Below are 13,483 nucleotides of genomic sequence, written 5' to 3' on the forward strand. Positions count from 1 at the left end.
TGTGTTTTTTAAATACACATTTAAGTGTAAACTTGTTTATAAGTTGTTGTGCTATTATCCATTTGTGTGTTGAGAGTCAACAGAGCCATTCGATTAATTCTATGACCATGTTATAGCGGCTTTGTGGGGCTGCACTGCAATGTATTGTCCCAATGACAATGCTATGTTTACCATGTTCACCATCCTAGTTAAGCATGTTAGCATTTACAAATTGGCACTAAACAAACTACGGCTTAAGCTTTTTTGGCATAGAAAGACTAAAACATATCTGAGATACAAGTTCAAGATCAATATAACGGATCACACAACTACATTACGTTACATTTGTTTCGCTGATGCGTTTATCCAAAGAGACTTACTATAAGTGCATTCAACCACGTGGATACAAAATTGCAAGAATCATGCAATTACATCAGGTTCATTATATATGGTGATCTGCTTCAAGTGCTACATTTAGAAACGGAGAGAGTTTAGCAGAACAGCAAACAGTCCTGATTTTGATGAGAGGTAACTGGGCCCCCCTCTAAGTGATCGATAGCTGATTATTCAGCGTCACGCCCAGGTTCCTCCACAGTACAAGCTGGGGACACCACAGAGTTCTCAATGGTAACAGGGAGGTGATGGACGGGAGATGCCTTCCCTTGAAATCTTGTCACCGTTGAGCTTCAGGTGGTGTGCAGACATCCACGGAGAGATGTCAGCCTGACATTCAGAGATTGATTTTGTCAGCCGGGGAAAAGACAGAATTAGTTGAAGATATGATACGATTATGTTTGTCGACACTGCTCCTTTCATAGATTCTGTTCTGAGGAGTACCATAACCAAAGGGCTTACTGGATTGATGCACCACACCTTGATTCATGGATAAAAAATACTGAAGACATACCCGAAATACCACCACTGGAACCCATTACTGAGACCCAGCCACTTATCAAATAGAAAGGAATAGACAAACAGAAAAAAAAGCTTTCTTTGATTCATTCAGTCCAAAGGTAAGATAGACTGGTGGCTGTCTGCCTTCTTATCTCCCTTTCACTGTCTTTGCTCCCACATTTCGTTTTTCCTCCTAAATATTACATGTGCATTAGGAAGACCATTGGATGATGGATGCGATGTGGTACCGGTTACACCTGCTCTTCTCCACATTGCTTCAGGCACTCAACATCACAGAAAGAACTCAACGACCCAAGAGGGGAAAATATAGGAAAATCGCGTCATCCGGACACATCCGCATGCTCTCCACATGTAACAAAGACCTCTATGGTGCTCCCTTATAAGAGCTATTATCCCATGTTTAGACCCTCTGCTCTCGATCTCCTGACAATAACCGGCGCTATCATGTAATAAAACACTTTCTGTCAGTGTGGCCGGTGGAAAGACTGTTGGATCAGCCATGTTTTATAAACCAACCTCTTCCAGTCAGCCACCTGAGACAATTCAATCACTCAGGTAGCATTTATGACTCTGGATTAAATCTCTGGTGCAGCTTTTTTTATTTCCAGCGAACCTGCTTGTGACTCGCCAGACACGCTTTTAGCTCATAAAAGGCAATAAATGCTTGAAAGTAATTTGGATGTAAATACAGATTAACAACCTTGTTCTTCTTTTGCTGCTCCACCTGTGACTGATTTCCATCCTCACGCCACAACAGAGGAATACTAGTTATGGTGATGGGTACTTGACTGAGCCAGAGAGACGTGACAATTTATTTGATGTAAATACAAGATATTTGTTGTGTGTAAAGTCAGAATTCTGCTTTGAAGTTGCATCCAAATGATTAGCAGATGAAGATGTGGAAGGGATCCAACACCAACTTTTAAGTTTCAGCAGCAAATCACACAATGCAGACATTGTCATAAACCGTATTTATGTTGAATATGTCAGATGACTTCATGATCATAAAACAGCATTTTTCTTTGCCACTTCTGCTGTATTTGATAGAGAGAGACCGACAGGAAGGGCAGGAGAGAAAGTGGGGATGACAGGCAGCAAATGGCCCTGGGTCCTTACCCTGACTGCATTAAGGACTCAGCCTTAACAGCTTAACTGGTGAGCTACCAGGGCGCCCCGTACAACAGCAATTTTAATGACGGCTTTAAAATGTAAGCTTGTCTGCATTAAAACACAGTACACAGTAGGTGAAGATAGAAAACATGGCTCCAGAACAACTACTAAATGGACCTCATGGACAGACTTCTTGGGGTCCAAAAGGACATTTTCAAATGTTTTATTTTGTTCAACCAACAGCACAACCCCCCCATTGTAATTCAATAAAATACAACAGTGAAAAGCAGTAAATCCTCATATTTGATTAGCAGATGTTTAGCCTTTATTCTTCAGAAATTACTTAAACAATTAAGCTGTGATTATAGTCATTGTCGATTCATTTACTGTCAATCAACTAATTGATCAACAGATAAATAGTTTCAGCAGTAAAAAGATTCTGCCATTTTTCTATTGCTTGGGCATTTCTTCTTCTTGTGTGTGGAAATTCTCACTAAATATTGCTTGACATAATTTTCACTATTTTAAACAGATTTGAAGGTGCCATTGTGATGAAAACATTTCGAACTGTGAGGTTCAGCACATTTTCATGTATATTGTTATTAAAGTTGATCCACAGAGGGTTTGAACCCTGCCAGAGGCTGTCACTTGCAGCTTTATATAGTTGTGCTGCTGCTTTCACAGCAGTGTTGAATCCCATAAGGCTTCCCTGAGATTTCTTCACACTGTACCTGTCACTTCATGGGAGATGGCAGCCCCGTTCCCATAGCCTCACCATATGGCAATGGCAGACTCCAAAAGCTCACCTTTTGTCACTTTTAGTACTCTCTCTCTCTGTCTTTCTGTCTCTCTGTCTGTGTCTCCCGGGCTTCAAGCTTGTTTTCCTATTTATTTTCTCGTCACAGCATTTCCTTCAGGCTTCACACTTTTCAATACAGCGATTATGCTTTTTACATGTGTGACTGTGTGAGGTCACAATCATCACTATACTGATAAGATGACAGTTTGATGTCAATTCCTTAGAAACTCTACGTCATCCCATCACAAGCTTACCAAGTCTGTCTGCTTCCTTTTAGTGTTACATTTTTAATTGCAGCTTAGCGAGATGGCTCCATCTTTCTCTCTTTGACTCTGTCTTGTTTTTTCTCGTGTTCTCCATATCCTTCTCTTCTTTTCTGGCTCTGCTTGTAATCTCTGCCTGTTATCTGACTGATGTAAGCTGGATGTAATACCTTTAATGATTATGTGTTGTCGATAAGATAAGCCTTCTTGAGCTCTTTGAAACTCTTGTATTAACCTCTCTAAACCTACGTACCGTTTCCAGAGAAACGGGGGAAGAGGTGTCGTGTGGCTTCGGCCTAATGTCAATGAAAAGCAACCACTTATAAATGCGCTGTGTGTTTGTGATTTCGGCAGACATCAGATTGTTTTCTAGCTGTGCATATTTTTGGCACTGTAGCCAGATTCTGTGTCACTCTCTGTTTCCCCCCAGTCTCATTCTGTTGAAACGACGAAAACGAGGGTGGCCGCTTGAAAAGCAACACATCCCCAGGCAGCCACGGCTCTGTCTGGTCTTCCATTATATCGCTGCACCCGCCTCGCGCTAGCTTGGAACTAGGTTGTTTCCATGGCGACCAAGTATTTGATGGACAGGCCTGTGTATGATGGCCGGCCCGCTGTGGGAGTTTCCACCGTCTGCTGTCATCCAAACGGGATGCTAAGGATTTAGCATGTCTGTATCTCACGTGCTGAGATATTTTCACTGTTAAGCGACAGTAGAAATTCAGTATTTGCATTCACACCCCGAACTCAGCTCGTCTACTTTTAGGTACAAACGCCCACATCATGTCTTTTTTTACAGCCAGTCCTACACTCACACAGTACAGTACATACAGACACAAAAGACGTGTGAAATTTGGCTCGGGTACCAAATTATGCTTCATCTTATGAGACAACACACAGAAAATAAACAAACACAAAGCTTGCAGATTCAAACATGGCAGCCTTTTACGTGTCTGAGCCTCCTCTTGCAGTGTGCTTATGCATATTCATGTATTGTGTGATGTTATCGCTGAGTAAGATGTACAGCTATGTACATTTACTCAAGTAGGCTATTGTACTTAAGTGCAATTTTGAGGTAATTCTACTTTACTTAAGTATTTCCATTTTATGTTACCTTATTCTTCTAAACCATTTAATTTCAGTGGGACATATTGAAACGTTAACAGGGTATATTTTTCTGCATTATGAGTAATCTTATACTATAAGTACATTTAGCAAATGATACCAAAACTTAAGTGGCATTTCAATGCAGTACTTTGACTTGCAATAGAGTACTCTTATATTGTCTGTTGTATGTATTTCACATTTACTTCAGTAAACGATCTGAATATTTTCTCCGACTCATCTGTAGTTAATGCCAAAACGCTTAGTATTAGTGCAACACAGTAGAAAGGTTTACTCATCTTCAGTATCAACACGGATAAACATTTCAAAGTCTGTCAGCAACAATCATTTCCTCGGAAAAACTTTTTTTTCATACTGACGAGGGATGTGAAATAACTCTAAACTTCTCTATCTTCCTGAATCCCCTTAACATAACCCTGTTTCAGCCTTTATTCCAGCTATTTTCAAAAAGGATATATCAAAGTGTGAGAGACGGCAGAGCCCTCTTTAAAGGATTACTGTGTAAGTAGGATGAGATTTTTTACTTCTTTTCCCTACATCGTTCCTCTCTAGCTGCACAGTGCATGAAAACCATGCTGTTATTATCACTCGTTTTCCACTCAGGTAACAACAATAACAATTCGCTTCTGTACACAACAATAACAGCATCATCAAAAAAAGACTGCAGCGGAAGCAACTTTAATTGGACAGCGTCGTAGCAAATGAATGTTTGACAGTGTGGTTCCCCTCCTGTTTTACTCTCTGCACACCTGTGACTCAGCACCTGCAGGTCACAGACACCATATGCCTTGGTTAGTGATTCACAAGAAGAGCAGGACTCCCACACCCACACAAAAGAGAGGAACCTAGTTTTTATGCAACATCATCACCACCAATACCTACATATTTGCAAAATCCAAATCAAACATTTAACATGGAGAATACATCATTTCAATCACTTGAGGGCTTTCTGTTTAGCACACAAGGTAAAGCATTCTTCTCCATAATGCACATCCTCTCCTCGGCTTATTGTGATACAGGTAGCTTACTTAGAATAATGTAGCGATGTGCTGTAAGCCTCGCTGACAAAGAACCTGTCTAATCCATCAAGAAGTTTCAGGGCGATGAAGATTTGCATGACAAAACAAATATCGTGAAATGCTAGTAAGATTAAGTGACTGAATGAATTTCCCTTGGACTCCTGCATAATTTCACAGCAAGAACTGTTGTTATTCTGAAGTATGAAAAGCACAAAAGGTAAAGCATCAGACGTGTGCAACGCGCTTGGTAGTCAGTGTTGTTGGTATGCAGTATTCATTCCCAGTGTGGCTCACTGTTGCTAGAGAGCACAGTCGTGAGTATTCCTGCTGTGAGACGACTTTGCATCCACTACATGTATGCAACATGAACTACACGCACAAAATACAGAGAGACGCACACACACACACACATCCGTAAACATGGTGTGTGTCACCACATTGACCACCAAGAAGGCCTCTTTTGTTGCTTTATGAGTATGTGGTTTTGAACAGCGCTGTGTAATTTCAATTGAGCTCTGTACAGGCTTTGAATGCCTGCCTCCCTTTTCCCAAACTAGCCAGACTCCCCATCAGATATAATGAGGGAACATGGAAGCCAAACTAGAGGTTTTGAAATCGTAATGAGAAAGACTCCCTGCTACTAAAAGAGACAGAAGGACTGATTTAGCACAGCAGAGTTAAAGATTGGAAGACAGTAATAGGACACATTTAGATGGCAGTCATGTATTTAGCTGTGGTGACCAAGAGAAGGAAGGGAGTGAGTTAAGATTCTAGGGTCCTTTTTTGTGGCAGACCCACAAATTAAATGCAACCACATGACGGTCAGAGATGGTGAACTAGTATGGAATACTGACAAAGACCATTTATAGTGTGCGGGAGGGGAGGAGGATGGGTTCAATAAACACAGGACGTTTAACCATGAGACTGGTGTTTGACACCGCATGTCCCAACGTGTTGTTATTGATTTGTAGCCTAAAGCTATATGTTGGTGACGGTTTTCCTCAACCTAACTGAATGGTTTTGTTATCTTTTGTTTTGTAACACAAAGTCGTCCCAAATTGATAATGTCATCCTTGTTCTGTCGTCATTAGCACAACTTACACTCTGACCACATGACACAAAGCCTCACAAGACGCCTTTAAGCCCATGTGAATGTACAGTTTTCTCCCGCTAATTGTCACTGTGTGGACAACAGATTGTGTCTCAGTGTCTGCTTGCCTCTAACACATGCATGATGCTCATATGACAGCTGACACCATCAGCATGCCCTCTGACCTCACAGCGTAGTTGTTGTTGTTGTATCAAGTGGTAAACACTCACCTTTAAAAGCACTGCATATTATCTTCTTTCACTTTGACAATGTACTCTGATTAGTAAAGAGTCTGTAGCCATGCTGGACCAACCACCATCTCAAAAGCAACACTGCTCATTTGACTGCTTTTTAATTTTTAATGCAAGCAGAAGCACCTCAGTGGTCTAAGAAGCCTGCCATGTAATGGTGACTGTCAGGGTTAGAATTTGACTTTCAATTTTTCAAAAGTCACCTGATGTGTCACGATTTATGTTTTGATTTAGTTATTTATTCTGTTTTATTGAGATGTTCCATGTGTCTTGCACTTTATTTCCTGCCTTTGTCTGTCTTGCCCCTGTGAGGGTCTGCCCTTCCCCTAATTAGACACTGATGCGTTCAATCACCTGCACCTCCTCAGTCTGCTTCACTTCACTTTCTGCCCCTGTCTGTTCCTCTCGTGATCGTCTGCCCCACCCTTAATTGAAACCTGTTCTGTCTAATTACCTGCACCTTGTGTATTTAAACCCTGTGTGTCCCTTGGCTCAGTGTTCGTTTGTGTATGGTGTAACCTGGTCCGTCTGTCTGCCATTTCCTACCGGTACGTTTCGTGTCTGCTCCCCTTTGCCGTGTTCCCTGTTTCTTTGGATGTTTTATTTTCATGGACTTGTGATTCACACCTTTTTGTGTTGAATACTTTTTTGTTACAATTAAACCCACAATTATCCAACCCTCCGTTTCCCGTGTCTCCCTGCATTTGGGTCCAGCCCTTTATTTTCTGTAAAAACCTTACATGATGTCTCATTTCAGATGATCTCATAACAACACATCTAGTGGGTGACGGAGAGGAATGTTATTTATAAATTGTGGAGCTGCAGAATGTGACTTGTGATATAGTTTTGCATGTTCTTTGTCTTTTTTTGTACATGCAAAACTAGTGTAAAAATTTACATCACACATTTGTATCATTATGCATACATTTTACTATAGGGAAATTAGTACTTGATCCACAATCAAATACAGCAGCAGAAGAGGACTCAATAGGACCTCAATAAGTCTCCCTCGGCTATACAGAACAATACCCAACAGACTCCTGTCACATGAAATGCATAAAAGGCATAGAGTGGTATGGCAATAATAAACAGAACATGAGAAAGCTGAGTTGGGGTAGCAGCCAGAACAATGTGTTGCTGGGAGGAGCATGGTGTCCTCATCAGCATGTCTGCAGTGACGGTTATTAAGCCTCCGACAGTGTTAACAACTTTATTGCTCTTCCAGAACAACAGCTTTCTCCTGGATGAAAGTCCTGTGTTTGTTTGACCCATCCAATATCCCTCCCACCCATTAGTAGTGGACTTTTGTTGAGTGCTTCCTCAATATACTACATCACTTGCTCTGACTAAATGCTAAAACGTCCACATTTAATGTATTTGTGGTTTGCAGAAACGTACAATGCCAACATTTCTAGGGTGACTGGGCTGTATTGGTTAGTTGTCAACAAATCTCTTTGCTGTCTCTGCTGCCGAGCCACAAGCCCATTCGTTTTTTACAGAAAACATGAAACTTTAAAAACAGGTCACAAATATGTAGTTTTATTTTTACAACTCTGTAATTTATTAAAACAGCTTTGCACTGTATTTCTGAGCAAATGTTGCTCAAACTAGAGTTAATAGTACATTTGTTAGGAACTATTTTCAGCTGTAAATGAATACACATTTGGTGAGCTAGTGAGTATTTAAAGCAGAAATATGGTGTATTGACTCATAATAAACTTCAGTGCCCATGTTCACCTAAAAGAGGAAACCTGTCACTCATTGCAACAGCGGTGGCTAAACGATGTGTTTTTAATAGCTTTTGGACAACACTGATTCTCTGTGGTTTGGAGAAATAACATATCCGGCTTAGCTACTCTGTCAGTACTATTGATTGGGACAATTCATCATTGATTTCTGTATTTCCATGGTACAATAAAAAAAATATGAAATGTCAGCAGGTTTATCATTTGGGATAGTGTACTAACACAACTCAATAAAATATATAACATAGGTCTAGTCATTTTAGACAATATAAGCCCTTTTTTTTTTTAACCAGCCCATGTTTATTTCTCTCCTGAATACAGTTCTATTTCATCTATTTGATTTCTCTACTCTTGCTATTCAGCTGTGACACTAAGCTGTGGAATGGAAATAAGAAAAAAAAAGTTACTACTAACACTATAAATGCTCTACATCTGGTAATTCAACTCACTATTTATGCCTTACAATACAACTCTACCACAGCATACTGACATGAAATTTAAAGTCATGTCACCATATGTGTAACATTACATTATTTGTTTTGCTGCAACCCCCTGGATTTCTCATTTTCTCTCTCTGGATTGATTTCTGGCTTCGTAGTGACACACACTGTGCAGTGTGGAAAACTGACATTTGGAAATCTATTCCTAAAAATCCCAGCTACAGTAAATTGCTACAGCTTGCTTTGACTTTTTTTCCGCAGCATCTCTGTGACCTCCTGCTTCAGGCTGTCCAGAGGCGGCCATTAGGGGCCTGGAATGAGAAAGTCTTTCTGCGCACTCATCCAAGTGTGACGACCGGTTGGGGTGGGGGACACATGGGTCATCACAGATCCATTCAGGGCTTTCAGCCGCAGTGTTTGCCTGGCATGATGCCCCTAAAAGGTCACCAGTCCATGAGATAACATTTATACAACCATCTCATGCTTGGCTAGACTGCTTTGGATGCAGAAGAAGGCAGCAGCAGAGCAGGGGTTGGTTGGTTACGAGAGCCTCCAGGGTAAGAAGACGTAAAGGATAGAGGAGACACTGTTTAAATCAGCCGTTGAGCCACTTTCACTGTGGGGTGCTGTTTACTCCACTGACAGGTTATTTGTGTTGGAGACTGTGTGCCATTAATTTGAGAGGTGTTTGCATGGATTACTCTGGAGACAAATGTGGGGTTTGGCTAAGATTAGGCCTAATTAGAGATTCACCTTTTAATTCAATATTATTACCCCTTGAGTTGAGATAGGTCCATCGGGTATACAAACAAATAGGTAAGGCTTATGAAAGACAAAAGTAGTGTTGTGTATGCACTCACATGATGATAATAATGGTTATTGTTGGGAGGGGGGGGGGATCTCATAGCACTCTTGATACAAAGAAGAAGTAGTTCTTTACAGAGAAGAAACTAAATGAACTAGAAGACTTTGACCTGCTCTAATCAATGTTTTAACAATGGATCAAATGTCAAAGTAGGGCTGGGCAATGTATGATATATATCGAGATTGTGATATGAGACTAAATGTGTCTTACAGTCTGGATATTGTCATATAATAGTGTCTTTTCCTGGTTTTAAAGGCTGCATTACAGTAAAGCGATTTTCTAAATTCACCAAACTGTTCTAGCTGTTCTATTATTTTCCTTTACACACTTAGTCATTATATCTACATTACTGATAATCATTTATCAAAAACCTCATTGTGTTACTATTTTGTAAAAGCCCCAACAGTCAACCCTACAATATCAATGCAATATCAATATCGTGGTATTTGCTCAAAAATATATTTGATGTTCTCATATCACCCAGACCTATATGTCAAAGTGCAATGTGAAAGGGTCCAAACCCACAGAGAATAGTTGCCTGGCTTTTTTGATTCCCTCTCAGCTCTACGGAGCGTTTTAGTGTCTTTCTGCTCATTCTTTTGGTTTCACGGCCCGAATGCTTTAATGTTTTGGTTCACTCTGGTTCACTCGCCTTTCCAGCCCCAGCCCAAGGTTTTCAGTGAAAACGTCACCTTTACTACCGTGTGATCATAATGAAGCATTTAGCAGCTAGTAGCCAGATATTTCCCTCAGCAGTCAGTGGAGACCAGAAACGAGCTAAAAGAAGACTGAATACCGAATTTAAAATCAGATTGCCAGAAGAAGAACTCTACATGCTACACATGCTCTCCAATGAGCAGGACTTTGACACAAGAGTCCAGAGTTGGCATCCTGAGTCCTGTTTGTGGTTTCGGATTTAAGCAACTAAAGCACTTTGGTTAAGAGAAAGATTGGGCTTTCAGTTAAATGTAATAAACCTGTTGTGCTTCAAGACACTGCAGACTTGTATCAAATCCTCATATCCAAATGCTGCCAGTGCCCAAACATAACCATAAAAAAGTTTAATAATACTGCGGTCACTACAAGATTGCAGGATTAGATATTTTGGCATAAAACACATTCAATTGTTGTCAGTTTATTGATATATTGGTACAAAAATGTTAAAACTTTTTAGATACATTCATAGATTCATGATAATAATTGTATTTGAGCAACATCACAACTACTACAAAGCATACCTGCTGTTGCAAGCTTGTTGTAAATAAATGTATTATATTGTCTAAATAGAGGTGTTAGAAAGAAGGGAGGAAAATGCATAATGGTGGTGGTTGGGATGAAGGCATGAATTACAGTGGCTCTTTGGTATTAAGGAAATAATGAAATAATATTTTCAATTTGAAAAACCAGAACCAAGATTGATCTATAAAGTATCTATTTCGGCCTCTATGCCAAGCAAAAGTATTTCTGTCTCCTTGCTTGCACATGTATAAAGCATGTATAAAATGCTGGGGACCAAGGCAGCTGTGTGGGACTGAATCAGAAGAAGTGTTATATTTCTGAGACACTTAGCCATTAACATTTCATAATCTCACAATAGATCCAGGACAACCAGAACTGACACCATCAACATGATTTGCTATGTGTGGTGTAGTATGTCTAAATGCCTGACTCCAACTCCTCCAAAATCTTGCGTTTTTTTACTCAGAAACCTGTTTAAACATTAATGAATTGCTTTGAAATAAAAGGTTTGATGCTGGCTTTCATTTAATCAGGACCTCACTGTCAAGGTTAAGTTTCTGGGTTGAAGAAAAACTCAGTCACAGATGTGTCTATGATCGTCAGGACACTTTGACGGGGAGAATTAGATGTGAAGAGCAAACTTCATATTAACAAGGGTTGGCGGCAGCCTGCCAGTTGGTCAGTCATTACAAATGTATGCTGTGCTGCCAAACACTGATCAAACACACCAAACTGATTCTAGTGGAGATCCCAGCAATATCAAATATGTGTTGCTGATTTTAGTGAAAATATGTGCAAAACAATCCACAAGAATATTTCTCTTTGATGGATTGATGCAGCCATCAAAAGAGTGGTGGGGGTGAATATTTCACTCAGGGTAAACTCATATAGCTAAATATAAAGTATATACCTCAAACAGGATGAAAAGGGTTACTTCAACAAGCGAAGGACAGCCAGCCACTAACATATGCAGTCATTTAAACAAACAAAGGGCTGGATTGAGGTGCACTCAAGTTGGATGTAAGTCACATTGTTACATTTAAGCAAAAAGCAAAACTGTGTAGAACAAATTGTGACCAGCCGGGCACTGGCATGGCTGAGATGGGTCCTTGTGTTACTTTAACTTTAGACTCCTGAGAAACAAAAAGTTGTTGCAGAACGAAAGAAAAGGGAAATGTTATTACAGCACCTCTGAACATATATGCACTGGCTTTGCAACGTCACTTTCACTTCACTTTCTTCTGCTAAAATATATGCGTGTATGTCATTCCCCGCATTTTGGATACTTTAAACTAGATTCTTTTCATAAACAAGGAAGATTACAAAAACAGGATTAAGGACTATTTGAATGCACTCCCTGTTACTGATCCTAGTTAATTCAATTTTTGATGTAATTTGTTTGTTTTTATTTACTTTTTGGTTGTTCCTTTTATCTGAAATTTCTTATATTGTTATTTTTAACTTTTTTTAACCTGAACCCGAAGGTGGGCGCCACGTTTTCTGGACGACGCTGTGGGTGGGAACAGCGCCATCAGCTGTAACCGCCATATGAGAGCAGTGCAGAGCGGCGGCCATTAACTAGCCAGTGGGGCACAACAGAGAGACTTGCAATAAAATGTACGTGCAACTGGCCCTGCTATGTCGTCAAAGCACAGAGAGGCTCAGATAACAACACACACAGAGATGGAGAGCGACTTCAATCTCTGCTCAGGTAGACATTACTCCACTAAATCTTTACATAGCAAAGAAGTGTTTGCTGCTATATTGATGCTCTGTATTATTTCAAATTTAGCGAAAACTTATTGAAACGTTTTATGCTGCCGTCCTGTCCCGGGCTCCCTTGCAAATTAGAATTTGAATCTCAATGGGAAAATATCCTGGTCAAGTAAAGATAGAAATAAACGAAAATGCAGCTGCATTTGACTTCACTTGAAGGTAACTTCTGCTCAGTTTTACGGATACAAAACCACATGGCCAACCATAAACTACTTTAAGTTACTCACTAATTGTACATGTTTTTGGTTGTGATAAAGCAATCAATCTGCTCACAGACAAAGGCCTCGACCAGAAGACACCGTCTCCTGTATTACATAAGTTCTCCTCAGCTTTTCCTTTGGCTTATAGATGTAACTGAAACACTTAAGAAAGACCTGGATACTCTGCTGCGTTTTGTGTCTGTGTTCTTTAACCTCAATGAAAAAAAAACTGTAGAACTCTGTAGGGATTCAGAGGTTGTAGCTGCTGAGATGAGTTAAGTCACATGAAAGAGCAGCTGGATGAAATGAACATTCCCTCAAGGCCTGGCTGCCGCTTCTGATACTTCTACAGACGCACCACAGGGAGACGGCTGAATAAGCATTATAGTGTGGTGAAAAACATGACCTTAAGGTCCAGCTCATCTGCAGCAGTGACCCCACCCAACCACAAGGCAGTGCACCACTGCCTGTGTGTGCTTTCTAACTCTAAAGCAGAGGTCCCCAACCTTTTTTGCGTCAAGGACCGGTTTCATGTAAGACAATATTTTCACGGACCGGCATTCAAGGTGTGGCGGATAAACACAACGAAATAAAATGATCTGACCGGCATGAAAACAAATATAAAATGCATAAAAAATACAACTCACAATAACGCTGAATCAGTGGG

Source organism: Anarhichas minor, unplaced genomic scaffold (genome assembly GCF_050575085.1).
Source record: "Anarhichas minor isolate MPS153535 unplaced genomic scaffold, ASM5057508v1 ptg000004l, whole genome shotgun sequence".
NCBI classification, from domain to species: Eukaryota; Metazoa; Chordata; class Actinopteri; order Perciformes; family Anarhichadidae; genus Anarhichas; species Anarhichas minor.